The following is a 16,553-nucleotide window of genomic DNA, read 5'->3' on the forward strand; positions in this document are numbered from 1 at the left end:
AGTGAAATGGGAGATTCAAAAAGGAAAGAATCACTTGTAGCTGGGGAGATTAGGTACAGTGTCTTATTTATTTTTATATCACCTTTAGTCTGAAGCTTGAACATAGCTACAATAATATTTTCTTTTGTTGACTACACAGTTGCAATCTTTTTCTACTTTCACTGAAAGAAGGTGAGCTAGTCTTATAGCAAGGTCAAGGAATAATAGGTAGACAGCCACAGTACTCTTTTTGGTATCCTGTTGTTATGGGGAGAAATAAAACAAGGTTTTCAGCATTTGAAATTGTTGAAGTTTTTGGCCAACCTATGTTTTAGTTGGAAAGGAGTTGGACAGCAAGGGCAAATAGATTGAAGTTTGAATCATTGAAGGGACTATCCAAATTGATAATATCACTTAACTTTTTTTTTTTAGGTTTTTGCAAGGCAAATGGGGTTAAGTGGCTTGTCCAAGGCCACACAGCTAGGTAATTATTAAGTGGCTGAGACCAGATTTGAACCCAGGTACTCCTGACTCCAAGGCCAATGCTTTATCTACTACGCCACCTAGCCGCCCCCACTTAACTTTTTTTTGTTGTTTTTTTAAAAGTTCTAGTAAAGTGAAATTAATTCTAAATATGTAGTTGACAGTGAATTGCAGTTCTTTGGAATTTGCCCATCTTAATTCTTATATAGTATTTATTTGATAAAATATTCCTCATGAATATTTAACTGTTTTTAATTCTGTTGTATTAAGCATTTCTAAAAAAAAATCAAACCAAAGTGTATGAATGTATGTATGTATCTGACCTCACATAGCAAGAGAGGAAACTGTGGTATAGAGGATGAAGAGCAAGCCTTAGTGGTCAAGAATACTTGTTTTCAAATGTTATCTGTTTCACACACTGCCTGTTTTAGCCTGGATTAATTACTTAACCTCTTAATTTAACCCAGGCAATCTTTCAAGACAGTAAGTTGTTTTGTAACTTGAATATTGCTGAACAGTTGCAAATGTTCATTTGAAGTTTATGGAATTACAACTATAGTTTGTTTTTTCTGAAGATTTAAATCTTGGCAAAATTTTTAAACCCGAAACAGGAAGGGAAATGACTAGATGATTACCCCGCCCTCCCTCCCCAGTTTGTCAGTTTTTAAGTTAACACTTAGGTCATACTTGAAGTTGCAGAACATTTGGTCTAAATGTAGAATCATCTACTATGGTGTAAAAAAAAAAAAGGAAAATAAAATTAATTTTAAGTTTTAATTAGATTTTGTATGAGACTTGAACATAATTGGATGGAGATTTAAATCTTTTTGTATATGAAAATCATTAAAGACAATAGAGTCAAGGCAAGGCATTTAACTTTGTGCCAAATACTATCCTAAATGCTAGGGATTCAAATATAATAAAAAAGACAATATTTGCCCTCCAGGAACTTACATTCTAGTGGGGGAAGACAACACAAAAAAGGGAGCTGAAAAATAGGTAGTGGGAGGATGGATAAAGATCACCTGAGCACTGTGATGGTTTTAACACCCACAAAGTCACCAGTGGAACTGAAAATGGAATGAATATATTAGCCAGCCTGTGCCCCTCTACAAAAAAAGAAACCCTAGAAATAAATCACCAATAGGAAAAGAGTGAGGAGATTCCAGGATGAGAAGAGTTCTGGATAGTTGATTGTTTCAGAGTGAAGAGGCCTCAGGAACAGAGGGAAATTGCAGGAGAGACAGCTTAGTCATGGTTTTGAAGTCCAGAAAGTTAGGGCATAACATTTGAGATGTGGTTTTTGAGGTGGTGCAATTGTAATAGATCAAAGACTGGTCTTGGAGTAAGAAAGACTTAGGATCAAAGTCTGGGCACTTGATCAATACTGTTACTGTAGTAAAGTCATCTAACCACTCTGAGCTCAGGCTGTTTTCTTTAAAATGAGGTTATTCAGTTTCCAGTTGGTTCTGGGTCTATATCTCCTTGGCACAATATTACATATACTTTTATTGCATTGTGATCTGAGAAAGATGTATTCACTATTTCTGCCTTTCTGCAGTTGATCATTAGGTTTTTATGTCCTAGTATATGGTCAATTTTTTTTAACATGGTCAGTTTTTGTATAAGTTCCATATACTGGAGAGAGAAAAAGGTATATTCCTTTCTTTCCCCATTCAATTTTCTCCATAAGTCTACCATATCTAGTTTTTCTAACAATCTATTTAACTCCTTAACTTCTTTCTTGTTTATTTTATGATTTGATTTATCTAGATCTGAGAGTGGGAGGTTGAGGTCTCCCACTCAGGATGTTTTCTAAGACTATAAGTCATGGATCATTTTCTGACATATGTATTATGCTGACAGTTTCCCATGCCAATAGTTGAACTTATGCCTCTGGATCAAAAAGTTATTTGAATATCTATAGAATGAACTATATATTTATATCCAATTTTCAAACATCTAAGGGTTTTTTTGGTTTGTGTATATTCTTTCTATCCATGTATATGTCTACTGGATTTGTCTAAATTTGACTTTTGGAAAAGTATGAATCTCAGAAATTGCATCCATCTCTCTCCCCCTCTTCAAAGGAGACTTTAATTCATTCCTGGAGAGGAGTCCAGGAAACTGGATGCTTCCTCAGAGAAGTGGTTCCAGACTTAGAATTATGTCTGTCCCCCTAAATATTGCTAGTCTAGAAGAAGTGGTTTTGTTCTTAGGTTCAAGTTGATTTTCTGCATCACTATTCCTTAAAGAGAGGAAAGAGTGATCCAAGTTTATATCCTAATACTCTACTCTTTTCTACCAAATCCTGGCTACATAACAGATCATCATCATATATGGTGAATAGCAAGTAAACAAAAATCAGAGAAAATATACAGTTTAAAAATATACTGTCCAATTCACAGAGTAAAGGAGCTCTCCTATTGGGAGATATCTCAGCTGAAATGAGAAAATCTCCAATCTTACTCTTGTGGAAACTACTTAGTGTCTTCATGGAGATAAGTTAAGATCAGGGATCTGTTTCTTTCTGTCCATTTTCTCTCAAAAGAAGGTCAGGAGCCCAGTGTGCCTACTATCTCATAAGCAAAAAGGAAAACAGAACTTGCTTTTCCCAAATTCTTCTGCAATTTTGGCTCTTGGGCAAACAGGTAGAATCATCATTCTTCATCAATGAATTATTATTTCTTACCCAGGCTTGAATATAGATACTGGTCTAAGTACATTTCCATTCCAGTTTCTAGATTGTTCTTCCTGAAGCTCAGTTTGAACTTTTCATTCCCCTACCTTGTAAACTCCAGTGACTCCCTCCCTACCATCTCGAGGATCAATTATAAACTCCTCTCTTTAAAGGTCCTTACAAACTGCTATGAACCCCTCCCCTCTTCCTAGACTTAATATTACATGGTGCCATGTAATATTAACATGTTACCTTCATGTTCCCATAGGTTTAATCAAACTGACTTTACTGAGGGAGAGGAAAAGCCCCCATTTCCCATAACTATGTCTGTGTTCTGAGAAAGAACAGGAAAGGAAGAAATAAATGTTTCTAGAGAGCCTCCTGTGTTTTTAGACATTGTGCTAAGCAATTTTACAAATATTATTTTGCTGATTATCTCAACAACCTAGCAAGGGAAATGCTATTATTATCCCATTTTACAGTTGAAGAAACTGAGATAAGCAGAGGTCAGGATCATATACACTTATAACCAAATTTGAACTTGTGTCTTCCCAAGTCCATTTTCAGTTCTATCTACTGCATAACCAAGTGCTTCAATGAATGTCCTCTATATCTGGAATTGCATCCTCTCCTCACCTCCAGCTCTTTTTTTTTTTCACCTCCAGCTCTTAAGATGTTTATGCAATCTAGCTCGTAACTTGTTTTCTACATGAAGCTTCTTTGATCCCCAGGTATTAATGTCCTCACCCTAAAGTCATCTTGTATCTATTTAGCACAATGACATAACAGACATGTAATAAATTCTTATTGCTTCTTTGATGATTGATTTGAAAATTTCTCTGACCAGAACTGATAACTAGTAACCAGCCTTCTAATGATGAATATCATGGCACTTAGCTGTACTTATCCTTGGATAAAAGATATAGTCTGTTGAATATTGTTGAATCAACACTTAAAATCTTTCCAGATTAGTAGTACCTGATGAAGATTCAGCTTTGCTGACAGTCTTCAACAACCTATTGAGGATAGATAGTTGCTAGATAAAATTTTTAGAGAAAGTTTTTAGGTTTACAAAGAACTTTTTTTTCACAACATTGTAATAAAGGTAGTGCAAATGTTGTTAACCTTATTTTATGATCCCTGAACCAGTTTCTCTTTATTGTTATGATTTGTAAAGGATGTATTACTATTTATTTCATTTTCCATTTGTTTGTAGTATCTCTGTGCAATAGTACTTGGGCAAATTTAAATTTATAAAGGTTCCTTCTGGAGGTAAGAAATATGTATATTTTTTGTGGTTTCATTTGAAAGTCTTTTTACTCTTTTCAGTAAAAAAAAGTTCTATATTTTCTCTTTTAACTATTAAATTTATCCAAAACTGAGAGAGGGAAATATTGAAATCTCTTGTCATGATTGTATTACTGTGTTTGTCTTCCTGTAGCTTAGATTCTATTTCCTTGATGAATTTAGATGCTAATGCAGTTGGACCATTTACATTTATTGCTGATTTTGGTTTGTTGTCTATGGTTCCTTTCAGCATATTGTAGTTTCCTTGTTTATTTTTATTTTTTTGAATATTTGTTTTTGCCTTGTCACAGAATGATTTGAACTCCTGCTTTTTTCACTCATGATAATTTTCCCCTGTAGTTTTATTTTGTGTATATGTTTTTGTATTTCTTGTAAGCAGTGGATTGTAGGATTTTGATTTCTTTTTTTTTAGAAAGATTTTATTTATTTTGAGTTTTACAATTTTTCCCCCAGGGGATTTTGTTTTCTTAGCCAATTTGTCACTCTTTTATTTTATTAGATTGTTTCATTCATATGAAAAGTTGAAAGTTAGGTTTATAGTTTTCCTTCATTTTTCTCTAATGGATTGTTTCTATGTTATGTTTTTTTCCCCTCTGTAAATATAAAAATTGCTATAAACACAATACTATATATTTTTACTTACTTTAGCTTAACCTTTTTTTTTAAGGTGGCCCTATTCCCACTGACTCTCTTTTACTTTTGCCCAATTCTTTTTTTAATTTATTTTTTATTTTTTAATTTTTATTTAAAAAACTTTTTTTTGCCCAATTCTTTCTCCCATTCCTTTCTGGGTAGTGTTTTTTCTTACTTACTTTTTTTTGTTTGTTTTGGGTTTTTTTAGGTTTTTGCAAGGCAAATGGAGTTAAGTGGCTTGCCCAAGGCCACACAGCTAGGTAATTATTAAGTGTCTGAGACTGGATTTGAACCCAGGTACTCCTCACTCCAGGGCCGGTGCTTTATCCACTGCACCACCTAGCCGCCCCTCCATTGCTCTTTGGAGCACCTTTATTCCATTTCCTGCCTCCATTTTCTAGTGGGTGCTGAATAGTCTTACTTTACTCCAATGTTCTTTGCTTTGTATTTGAAAATCTTTTCGCCTGATTGCTTGCAAAACTTATTGTTTCTGATTTGTCTTAAGTTAACACTATGCATCTTGGAGTTTGTATCCTTGGGTTTTTTTCTAGAAGTAATCTGTGAATTCATTAGATTAGAATTTAATTTTTTATGTTAAGAAGTCCCTAGCAGTCCTCTTCTATTATTTCTTTCATTATGGTGTTAAAGGGTTGTTTTTTTTTGTCTTGGAAACCTATGATCCTGTGTTGTCTCTTTGCATCTTGTCTTCTCTTGACTTAGAGATCAGTATGTTTTGTTTAAATATTGAGTATATTTTCTTTTAATTTTTTTTTTTTTGCTTTTTTTCTTCTGGATTGTCCTTCACTTCTGTGTATTTGCATACCAAATCTGTTGTTCTCTTTTGTTTCTTTGGTGAGGCTTGCCATTGAAGATTCCAGTTTTTCTAGTCTGTCCATTATTCTGTAAAGATTATAAATTCTTCTCCCATAATTCTTACTTATCTTTTGAACCATTCAGGAACACTTTGTATGGTTTCATGCTCTCACAATCCATAGGCTTTTTTGTCTTATTAAGTGTTGGATCATTTCCTTTTGTTTTACAGTATTTATCCATAGGTGACTGAATTTATTTACTACATCTAGAGGCCATATTTCCTTCTGTTGTTACTGTTTTCAGTGCTTGGTCTTACAGAATTGTTCTTCCAGGATCTGCTGATGCTTCAGACTTATCTGCCCTGGCATCAGCTCTGCCGGTATAATGGGTTGTTAGCCTAGTTCTGGCTCTGCTGGCATTATAAAATTCTCTCTCCTGGCATTTCAAAGAGCCTAGAAGCACTGGTGCTTCAGAGTTGTGGACCTGGTACTCCAGACTCATCTTCTTGGTCATATAACCATTTGGTTATCAGGGCACTTTCCTTTTTATCTCCCTTCTAAATTTCATAGGCATTCTTTCTCCATTTCTTTTTTCTCTCTCCTAGCTTGTGATTTACTTAGACTTTACACTTCATCATTAGAATTAAAATTCTAAATTGCTGGCATAGTGTTAACTTTTTTCCTCCAGGTTATTTAGTAAAACAGACATAAATTAGTAACCTTTTAGTTATCTAGTTAGTAAAAGTTGCTTACCTGGAAAGGTGATAAGTCAAAAATATTAATGTAGCCTGGCAGAGGGTTTGATTGTTTATTGAAAGTGTGAGAAAATCCATGACAATGTGGCATTCATTAATGAGGATCAGGGATTCACAGTGATATCATGATGATCAAAAAAACAATGAAATAATATCTTCTGCTATCAACGATTTAATTGATTATTCAATTTTGTTAGTCTTGCCCTTTTTTATTTCACAGATTTTGACACTGTTGAACCCTCCCTTCTTCCTAGATGAGCTTTCCTACTTTGGCTTTCTTTGTAATATTGCTTTCTCCTGTTTCTGCTTCTGTGTGACCCCTTTGTTATTTTCTCTTTTTTGTTTGTTTGTTTTTGTTTTTGCAAGGCAATGGATTAAATGACTTACCCAAAGTCCCACAGCTAGGTAATTAATTATTAAGTGTCTGAGGCTGGATTTGAACTCAGGTCCTCCAGTCTCCAGGGCTGGTGCTCTATCCACTGTGCTACCTAGCTGCCCCCCCTTCATTTTATTTTTATGGGTCATCATTCCTGTATGCTTTGTCATTAGTTTTCTTTCATTCAGATCTGTGGTTTCATCAGTATGGAGAATTCCTGGTGAAGAAATGCCCTTTCTGGGGCATTTTTGGAGCAAAAACAAAAAAACAATAAAAGAAACTCCCTTTCCCAAAATATGTTGATAACTCATAGTTTCAAGGATAGAAATGACCTTATACTTTGTCTAGTTCAACTTTCTTATTTTACACATGAATGAATAAGCAGCTTATTCACTGAATACTTTAATTTTTTTGGTTGTTGTTTGCAAGGCAATATAAGTGACTTGCCCAAGGTCACACAGCTAGATTATTATTAAGTGTCTGCGATGGGATTTGAACTCAGGTCCTTCTGACTCCAGGACTGGTGCTCTTTCTGTCCCAGAATACTTTAAATTAAATACCTCTTCAGAAAATAGCATTCCTATACACACACAGCAGAATAGAAAAAAGAATTTCAAAAGAAACCATAAATCTACATTTCAAACTATATGCTTTTAAAAAATATATAACATTCTACATGTTTATTTCAAATCTTTTCTTTTAGTATTTGTTTGAGTTTTTTTATTGTGTATTTATTTTTTACTTAATTTTATCTTTTTAAATGAACAAAATATTTTTTTCTTTTCAACCTTTCTCTACTCCCTCACCCCCACCCCCCAACCTCATCAGGGAAAAAAGAAAAACAAACTCCCAGTAACACAGATAAGCAAAACAAATTCTCATATCTGCCATGTTTGAAAATATATATCTCAGTCCAAACCATAATTCTTCTCTTAGGAAGAATTACTTTACTCTTAGGAAATGGGTATTTGAGTTCATCTAAATTTCTTAAAACTTTCATAGCTTTTCATAATAATATTGTTTTATGAAGTATTTTCCTGATTCTGTTCACTTTACTCTTATCAACTAACTCAGTAATGTTTCATTGTAGTTTTATACCATTATTTGTTCAACTGTTCCCTTTCTTTGTCTTCACAAAAGAGTTGCTACAAATTATTTTGCACATATGAGTCCTTTGACTTTTTTATCTTTTGGGGGTATAGGCGTAGTAGAGGTATCACTAAACCAAAGACATGTCCAATCTATTTTGTGGGTATAGTTCTAAATTGGTTCATTCCATTTACATTGTTTTAGTTTTGTGTGTCTTTTCATGGTTCTATTCACTTCATTTTGCACCAGTTTATGTAAATCTCTTTATGTTTTTTGTACTCATCACATACATCATTTCTTTTAACACAGTAAGATTCTATTACAAGCATGTACCATTTTGTTTAGCTGTTTCCCAAATGATGAACATGTATTTTGTTTCTAATTTTTTACTATTATAAAAAGTACTGATATATTTTGATGTATATGATGAGTTCTTTTATCCATGGCTTCCTGAGGCATAATAAATCCAGTAATAGAGACAGGTTCAATTGACAGCTCCAAACAGTGCATTAATATGTCACAACTCTTCCCCATTTGTCATTTTCTTTTTTAGTCAGTTTTGCCATTTTGAGAGCTGGGAAGAGGAACATCAGAGTTTCTTGAATTTGCAGTTTTCTAATTTCATACAGCTATTCCAAGGTAGATTTCTTCCTATGAATCCTTTGCTCATTTAGCAATTGGGAGATTACTCTTTCTCTCATAAATTTGAGAAATTTCCTTGTTTGCATTGTAAAAGAGAGCCTTATCAGAGAAACTTTCTCCTAATTATTTATCCCCCATCTGATTTTAACTACATTTGTTTTGTTTGTGCATAAGCTTATTAATTTTATGTAAATCCAAGTCCAATAAAAATAAATCAAGAAGCTTAATTGAAGCATATATATTTTGTCAACTGAAAAATACAAGTGAATGGTGATGAATATTCAGATTTTTAGAGATAATTAGCAATTTGGATACATTTTAAGTGCTTTTGAGGAAAATCAAATTAATGTTGGCACTATTTATTGAACACTGTTACTTGGAATAAATAAGTGTAGAGTGAATGGTATTTGGTCCTTTAATATCCATAGAAATAATTTCTAATTTTCTTATTTAAGATGTTTAAAATAAGTTTTTATTTTTGTTTCTTTTTTTTTAATATCATTGTATTTATCCCCAGTATCTCTCCCATTCTTTTCCTAGAGAGCCTTCCCATATTTTTAAATGGAGGGAAAAAAAATCAGTGCAAGTCAAGTTCAAGTTGAGGGTATCCTCTAATAACTCTCAACTTTGAATTATTTTTGATCTTTTAAATTTTGTTATTTTTTTAATCTTTTGGCATGTGTTAGTTCATTACACTGACATTTTGTGGCTCTGTTTCCTTCATTCTACATCAGTTTATATAAATCTCTTCATGCTTTTTGAAATATATATTCATCATATATATCATTTCCTATGACACAGTAAAATTCAATTGCAATCATGTACCACAATTTGTTTTGCTATTTTCCACGTGATGGACATCTCTAATTCTTTACTATCATAAAAAGTACTGATATATCTTGTGTAAATGAGAAATTCTTATAAATATATTCTTTGAGGCATAATGGACCCAGTAGTGGAGACTCTGGATATTTATTCCCTTTATTCCCTTTATTTGCAAATTGTTTTCCAAATTGGTTGTACCATTTCATAGCTTCATCAATAATATTTGCCAGTTATTCCATAGCCACTCAAAACATTGACTATTGCTTGTTTGGTGAAACTTGCCATTGCAGATTCTAGTTTTTCTATATAATCCATTATTTCTTCAGTGCAGTCTATGAATTCTGCTCTCATTTCTCTTCTCTTTTGAATCAATTCGGAATAGCATTTTGTAGTTACATTGTCTCACATTTCACAGGGTCTTCTGTCTTATCAGGTATTGAACTGTTTATTTTTGTTTTGCAATATTTTTTCATAGATGACTAAACTCGCTAGATCTAGGGGTTAATTTCCTTCTATTGTTATTGTTTTTCCTATTGATATATTTATTTATGTTCAAGGTCTGAGTTTTCTTCTGTAATTTCAGTCCCCTTTCTTTTTATTTTCTCCTACTATTACTTTCTGACTCTTTCCCCTCTAATGATGGTTTCTCTGGAGGCTGGATCTCAAAAAGGGCATTTCATGGTTCACCAGCCTAGGTCTCTTCCCTAAATTATCTTTGTTGTTAGATCTTTCAAAGAATCTTGTATAACTTTCTCATATGTACAGGAGTTCCTGTACATCTTATTGAAAGAGAATTTCTGGGGGGCAGTGGCACAGAAGATAGAGCACTGGCTTAATAATTGCCTAGTTGTGTGACCTTGGGCAAGTCACTTAACCCCATTGCCTTAAAATATAAAAAATTAAAATAGAGAATTTCTGTTACTTTCATTAAAATTACCCTTTTGTATGGTACACAATGCAGTATTGTAATATATACAAAATGATCTTTGCAAATTATTTTTATTTTCAAATAATTATAATATAGGTAACTTAAAATTCAAAATTTTAAACAACTGAAAATATTTTTAAAATAATGATATTTTCAATTATTCAGTTAAATTTCACCATGTTTTTAGTTGATTTAACTTCATAACTGCCAAAATTTTGGAAAACTCACTAGGTCTCTTCCCCAGGTGAACTTCTGAGGGAACAGAACTAATACCAGCTGGATATTGGACTTTGCTTTTATAGTTTAGTGGAATGCCATACAATTCCCTGCCCCCAGCACATAAGCTTGGGCATTTATCCTACTGATGCTATGGACTGATTTTTGTAGTTTGGGTCTTTTGAGACTCTAGGAGAAGGGGGTGGGGTTAATAATGATGTGTTGTGCTCTATTTCAAGTCTGCCCTTTTCTCTCTCTCTTCTTTTGCAAAGCTCTTTGTTTCTTTTTTTTTTTTAACGAATTTATTTATTTGTTTGTGAATTTTACAATTTATCTCCAAATCTCGCTTCTCTTCCCCCACCCCCACAGAAGGCAGTCTGTTAGTCTTTGCATTGTTTCCATGCTATACATTGATCTAAATTGAATATGTTGAGAGAGAAATCATATCCTTAAGGAAGAAAAATAAAATATAAGAGATAGAAAAATTACAGAACAGTCTTTTTTTTTTAAATTAAAGGCAATAGACTGGTCTTTATTCAAACTCCACAATTCTTTCTCTGGATACAAATGGTATTCTCCATCACAAATACCCCCAAATTGTCCCTGATTGTTGCACTTATGAAATGAGCAAGTCCATTAAGGTTGATCATCAACCCCACATTTGCAAAACTCTTTTGCAGCACATAGCATTGCTGCTTTTGCATCCATAGAAGCTTCAGCAGCCTACTGCTTGGATTTCTAAAGCACCACAAAGTTGGGGTGGGGAGGATCACGATATAAGGTTGGGTTTTGTTGCAGTTCATGTTGTGTCTTTGGGTAGGCTAGAGCAGTCTTTTCTTATTTAAGATTTTTTGTTTTTAGATTTGACAATCTTTAAATACAGGCTTTCTTTCTCTCAGGAATTATTTAGAACTCCTCTATAAAATATGAGGGTTGGGGCGGCTAGGTGGCACAGTGGATAAAGCACCGGCCCTGGAGTGAGGAGTACCTGGGTTCAAATCCAGTCTCAGACACTTAATAATTACCTAGCTGTGTGGCCTTGGGCAAGCCACTTAACCCCATCTGCCTTGCAAAAACCTAAAAATAAAATAAAATATGAGGGTTTGTTTGGATAAGCTTTAGGGTTCTTTCAACACCTAAAACTCTATGGTACTTTCAACACCTTTCAATCACCTCACCAAATAGAGGCATTTGAAATCTTGAAGGAAAACTTATGTACTGAACTAATATGTTGCAGGTGTACTGCTTGGTAATTAACCTCAGAGCTAATAGATGTCACATTTGTAGTTCAGATGGACTTGAGCCCAAAGGATAGATGCTTTTTAATAGAAATTTTGTTTATTGTTCCCAAAGGATAGGAGTTCAGAGGATTGCTAATAATAATGGTCAAGAATTTCTGGAGTTCAGCAATCCAGGATGACCCATAAGGAGTGCCCTTATTGATGCTATTTAAACTACTAGCAACTCAGTACCATAGATTTAATCTATGTTATGACTCTAGGAATTTGTACTATACTATAACTAAATATAGGTACATGAATAGAATAAGTTTTTTTTAATTATATAGGTATGGAAAGTATTGAGTTTAGTAAAGGAAAGGAAGATACAGGGTATACAGCTTGAGGGGAATAGCAGAATTAGGGGATTTTTAAATTTATTTTTTTCTTTTAGCTAGGGGGGAACTGAGCATGTTTGTAGGCAGAGGAGATAGAAAGATTGAGCATAGCAGGGAATGGGGAAAGATGACTAGAACAATGTCTCATTCAGCTTTATAGTAAGGACCACCTAGCAGTGTAATTAAATTTCATTATAACCAGAATTAAGAGGTTACAGTTTTGTATAGGGGGTGTTAGAATGTTGCTACTTGTACCAACAAGGCTCAGGGTAACATTAAAAAGTAGGATGGTTAAAACTGTTAAATATGGAAAGGGTAGAATAAGTTTTGTTTTGATGATATAAACCTCATTACAAGTGATGATTTTTGTATTGTTTAGAAATTTGTATTCGGAGCAGAATGATAAATAGGACTTTGAAAGTTTTCAAGAATTTTAGTAGTTAATATATTTTATTAGAAGGGTTAGGGCTGCAACACCTCAGAATCTGGAAAATATATGTAAAAATTTTTTGGTCTTTTTGTACCAGAGAAGTTAGGATTTTCTTTTTATGGGGTGTTGATATTATATAATACTAAAATATATTTATGCATTTCAGAGTTTCTTTTTTAATTTAATATTTATTCTCATTTTGTAAAATAATGTTTTTATATTAATAAAATATTTTTGTTTAAGAGTAAACAAAATAATACCCCCTCCCCCAAAAAATATAGACTTGCTTGAGTGATAAAGTAAAAGGGAGAGAAAAAAATAAAAATAAAAATTAAAAAAATAATAGTAATAATTGTAGGTATGGCCAGGTGGCGCAGTGGACAGAGCACCAGCCCTGGAGCCAGGAGTGCCCGAGCCCACATCCGGCCCTGTACACACAACAATCACCCAGCTGTGTGACATGCAAGCCACCCCAACCCCACTGCCCTGTGAAAACCAAAAAAAAAAGAAAAAAAAAGACCCAAAATAAAATAAAATAGTAATAATAGTAGGAGCAGCTGGGTGGCAGACAGAGCACTGGCCCTTGAGCCAGGAGCACCCAGGTCCAAATCTGGCCCCAGACACCCAATGATCACCATGCTATGTAGCCCCAGGCAGACCACCCAGCCCCATTTGCCCTGCACCCTCCAAAATAATAATAATAATAATAATAATAAAAAATGTGCTTCAGTCTGTGTTCCAACACCACAAACTCTGTCGCAGGTGGATCACATTCTTTATGATAAGTCCATCACAAAAGTTACTTCCATATTTTTCCACCTTTGCCATTGCTGATCACAACTCTCTCCTTTTGTATTTCTCCACTACCATGTACTATATTTTCTCTCTCCTTTCACTCTGACTCTTCTGTAGGGTAGCTGAGTGGCACAGCAGACAGATCCCTGGCCCTGGGGCCAAGGGGCCCCGAGCCCCCATACCACCCCTTAGGCCAAGCATCTATCTGGCCCTATGGTCCTGGATAGGCTATCCAATCCCAGCCCCTTGCAAGAAGTAAAAAAGAAAATGTGTTATATCTGACCACTCTCCCCCCATGGTCCATCCTCTCCTCTATCACTCACATCCCCCCTTTCTCCCTGTCCCCCCCTCTCCTTCTTACTCCAGGTGTCTATACCCCATTGAGAATATATGCTGTTTCCTCTCCTAGCCACCTCTGATGAAGGCAAAGATTCCCTCATTCCCCCTTGCCTTCCCCCCTTCCATATCATTGCAATAGCTCATTGTAATAAAGAAAAATCTTAATTCAGCTTTCTCCTGTGCTTTATCTATAAAAGCTCCTTCTACCTGCTCTATTAAATGAGAAGGGTCATATGAATATTATCAGTATCATTTTCCTATACAGGAATACATGCTGTTCATCATCATTAAGTCCCTCATATTTTCCCCTTCTCCTTCACTCTCTATGCTTCACCTGAGTCCTGTATCTGAAGATCAAACCTTCTGTTTAGCTCTGGGCCATTCCAACAGGAACATTTGAAATTCCCCTGGTTCATTGAAACTCCATCTTTTTACCTGGAAGAGGACATTCAGTTTTGCTGGGTAGTTGATTCTTGGATGCATTAAGCTCTTTGGCCTTTCGTATATTATATTCTAAGCCCTACGAACTTTTAATGTAGTTGCTGCTAAGTCCTGTGAGATCCTGATTGTAGCTCCATGGTATTTGAATTGTGTCCTTCTGGCTGCTTGTAATATTTTCTCTTTGACTTGGGAGTTCTGGAACTTGCCTATAATATTCCTGGGGGTTGGTTTTTTGGGATTTCTTGGGGGGATTGGTGGATTCTCTCCATTTCTATTTTGCCCTCTGCTTCTAGAATATCAGGGCAATTTTCCTGTAGTAATTCTTTGAAAATGATGTCAAGGCTCTTTTCCTGATCATGACTTTCAGGTATTCCAATAATTTTTAAATTATCTTTCCTAAGTCTGTTTTCCATATCAGTTGTTTTTTTCAATGAGATGTTTCACATTTTCTTCTAATTTTTCATTCTTTTGGTTTTGAAGTATTGATTCCTGATTTCTGGTAAATTCATCCATCTCCCTGAATTCTATTCTTTCTCTGAAGGATTTGTTCTCCTCAGAGAGTTTTCTTACCTCTTTTTTCCATCTGGCCAATTTTGCTTTTTAAAGCATTCTTCTCCTCAATAACTTTTTGAACTGTTTTATCCACTTGACCTAAGCTGGTTTTTAGCATTCTATTTTCTTCAGCATTTTTTTGGATTTCCTTGACTAAGGTGCTGACTTCATTTTCATAGTTTTCCTGCATCTCATTTCTTTTCCCAGTTTTTCTTCTAACTCCCTCACTTGATTTTCAAAGTCTTTTTTGAGCTCTGTCATAGCCTGAGCCCAATTTCTGTTTTTCTTGAAGTCTTTAGATGCAGGAGCTTGTGTTTCCTCATCTTCAGACTGAGTGTTTTGATCCTTCTTGGGCTCATAGGCAAAATATTTCTCAATGGTGTTCCTCTTTTTTCTCTGCTTGCTCATTTTCCCAGCCTAAGCCTGTTTTTTGGGGTGCTTCCTGAGCTTTTGGGACACTCCCACAAGGGTCTCAGTGTGTGAGGCTCTGTCCTCCCTCTTGCCATGGGGCTGAGGTGAGGGTGGTGCTGCTGTTCTATGGTGGGGCTTAGACTGTGAATGTGTTCAGAGCCCCAGAGTCCTGTTCCTGGGGCAGAGCTCTGAAGTCTCTTTCTGTCTCTCTTCACTCCCCCTCCCTAGGTTCAATTCGCTCATGCCCTGGGGGCTCCTGCTTATGGGCTCTGGCCTGCTTCTGTTCCTGGATCTGGGCTGCAGAAAGACCATGTTGCTAGCTGTGTGCCCTGAAGGCTGGGCTTCACATGCTCACTCTGGCAGAGGTCCCCAGCTGGGGCTGCCTCCGGGAGGCTGAAGTGCTTTCGCTCTGGCAGGCCACCCCTCTGGCAGGCCACCCCTCTGGCGGGCCACCCCTCCAACCCCCAGGGAGCAGAGTCGTCCTGCTCTTTTCCAGGTTACCTTGAGTAGGAGAACTGCCTCATTGGGTCCCTCTGTGGGTTCTGTCTCTCGAAAATTTAGTTAGACTTTAGAAGTTTTATGAGAGAGTGCCTAAGAGAGGATCCCCTCTTGTCACCATCTTGGCTCTGCCCATTTTGGAGTTTCTAAACTTTTTCTTTCATCTTCAGCTTCTGCAAAACTCCCAAAATTTCCTTTTAATTTCTTATGCCAGTGAAATGTTGAAACTATGATGAGCAAAGTTGAAATGTGGAAGGGATTAAGTGTAGTTCTACATTGTTTCATTCTCAATCTTCACAGTGGCCTTAGAAGGTATATTAATTCTTCAGGGGTTGTAAATTACTCCTGAATAATTTTTTCCTTGATCATGATTTATTTTAAGGTCAACTTTACTTTTAAGTGATTGGTTAGTAGGTTTATGATTATATTTGTATGCATGTACATATGTGTATACATACATACATTATAGACACAACACACATATATGGTTTCACTTACTGAGGTCCTTAATACTGTTTCATAGTGAGAAATTTGGAGATATTTACCAGGATTGTTTTGAGAACTTTCCATTACTGAAAATAGCTGAGTTTCTTAGCAACATTCATATACTGTTTCATTACTGTTGAAAGAATGTCGTGTCTTTAAAAAAAAAAAGAATGCCAAGTGTCCAATAAAAAGTGAATCTTCTTTTAGTTGTAAAAGTTGAAGTTTAGAAGTAGTCTTAGGTCAGAAAAAGATAACAGCTC

At 35.2% G+C, this 16,553-nt stretch overlaps 1 protein-coding gene across 17 annotated transcripts in view; it reads left to right on the forward strand.

The window, feature by feature from the left end:
• The window catches only part of FNBP1 (formin binding protein 1), a 185,533-nt gene that overhangs the window by 12,934 nt on the left and 156,046 nt on the right, over positions 1–16,553 (forward strand). The window lies entirely within an intron of this gene.

This window comes from Macrotis lagotis, chromosome 1 (assembly GCF_037893015.1).
Source record: "Macrotis lagotis isolate mMagLag1 chromosome 1, bilby.v1.9.chrom.fasta, whole genome shotgun sequence".
NCBI lineage: Eukaryota > Metazoa > Chordata > Mammalia > Peramelemorphia > Peramelidae > Macrotis > Macrotis lagotis.